Source organism: Syngnathus scovelli, unplaced genomic scaffold, assembly GCF_024217435.2.
Source record: "Syngnathus scovelli strain Florida unplaced genomic scaffold, RoL_Ssco_1.2 HiC_scaffold_377, whole genome shotgun sequence".
Taxonomy (NCBI): domain Eukaryota; kingdom Metazoa; phylum Chordata; class Actinopteri; order Syngnathiformes; family Syngnathidae; genus Syngnathus; species Syngnathus scovelli.
The window spans coordinates 20,499-22,500 of NW_026061474.1; positions in this window are offsets into that span (position 1 = coordinate 20,499).

The window sequence follows — 2,002 nt, forward strand, 5'->3', positions numbered from 1 at the left end:
CTCCGCCGTAAAGAGTCCGACTCGGCTGGTTCCCGATGTCGGCCAGAAAAAGTGACAATTCGGCCTCTTCCCCTGGAGGTCCTTTGAAGTTTAGCGAATATTTTCTAAGTGCCAACGGCTCTTGCGCCGAAAAGCGTCCGCCTCGGCTGGTTCCCGCGGTCGGCCGTAATAGGCGAAAATTCGGCCTCTTCCCCTGGAGCGACCTCCAAATTTGGGCGAAATTTTTCTAAGTGCCTAAAGGTACCAGGGGTTTGGGTACCAGGGGTGCAGTACGAACTGGTCTTTTGTCAACCCATGTACTTTTTCTAGAGTACATGGGTTGGTCCCCCCACTTAGTGTACTCATCACTTTACCCCCCTTTCGCAAAATATAGTCAGAACGAGCATGGGGGACGCAATTGTTTTCCATGCAAATCAATTGGGCCTGGTCCGAGCGCTGGTAACGGCCGCCAGCAAGCGTCCCCTGCTCGGATAGCAGAACTGAAGAAGGCACGGCACTTCCAGAGAGAGAGAGAAAATTTTCTAAGTGCCACATTTCTCAAAAATTTTCAAAGTGCCACATCTCTCAAAAAATTTCTAAGTGCCACATCTCTCAAAAACTTTCTAAGTGCCACATCTCTGAAAAACTTTCTAAGTGCCACATCTCTGAAAAAACTTTCTAAGTGCCACGTCTCTGAAAAACTTTCTAAGTGCCACAGCACGGCTGTGAAATATTCAAAGTCCTACAGGCATTGGCAGAATGCGCGGACGGCCGTCTGCTCCCGGCGGCCGCCGCGAAGCTACTACCCCCTCCCGGGGACGGCTGTCTGCTCCCGGCAGCCGTCCTTACCCCCCTCCCCCGTTTGCACCGCCTGAAGTTAGACCCGCCTTGGTAGGGCCCCCACCGGCCCCGGCTCGCCGGCGTTGGGTGGACGGTTCCTGCCCACTTGCGGGTCCCGGTCGCTTGGCAACCGACCGGGGAGGACCAGCCGCCTCCTTAAACACAGGCTGGAAGGGAAATCCGATCAAGCTACGGAGGACCGGCCGCCTCCTTAAACACAGGCCGGAAGGGAAATCCGATCAAGCTACGGAGGACCGGTCGCCTCCCTAAACACAGGCCGGGCAAAAATCTGCGAATGGGCCCGTCAAGGGTAGTGGGTCATCCAAGGAGGGAGGTACCGGCCGCCTCCTTAAACACAGGCCGGGCAAAAATCTGCGAATGGCCCGTCAAGGGTAGAAGGTCATCCAAGGAGGGAGGTACCGGCCGCCTCCTTAAACACAGGCCGGGCAAAAATCTGCGAATGGCCCGTCAAGGGTAGAAGGTCATCCAAGGAGGGAGGTACCGGCCGCCTCCTTAAACACAGGCCGGGCAAAAATCTGCGAATGGCCCGTCAAGGGTAGAAGGTCATCCAAGGAGGGAGGTACCGGCCGCCTCCTTAAACACAGGCCGGGCAAAAATCTGCGAATGGCCCGTCAAGGGTAGAAGGTCATCCAAGGAGGGAGGTACCGGCCGCCTCCTTAAACACAGGCCGGGCAAAAATCTGCGAATGGCCGGTCAAGGGTTGTTGGTCATCCAAGGAGGGAGGTACCGGCCGCCTCCTTAAACACAGGCCGGGCAAAAATCTGCGAACGGCCCGTCAAGGGTTCTGTCTCATCCAAGAAAGGGGTACCGGCCGCCTCAGAGGCCGGAGCGAAGGGGGCGAAAGGCTGTCGATGGGGAAGGATCGGGGCCACGGCTAATCTAGCGATGCCCGCGTCGGGCGGTCACTCCGACGAATGAGCGGGGCCGAATCCGGCGCGAGGCGGCCTTCAGGCACGTGGTTCGAGACGACCTCACCCGGCTCTAGCCCGGAGGATCGGAGGCAACGGCCGTCTCCTTAAGCTAAGGCCGGACGAAAATCTGCGGATGCGGTCCATCCAAGGCAGACGGAGGTACCGGCCGCCTCGGTAAACAAAGCCCGGGCAAAAATCTGCGAACGGCCCGTCAAGGGTTCTGTCTCATCCAAGAAAGGGGTACCGGCCGC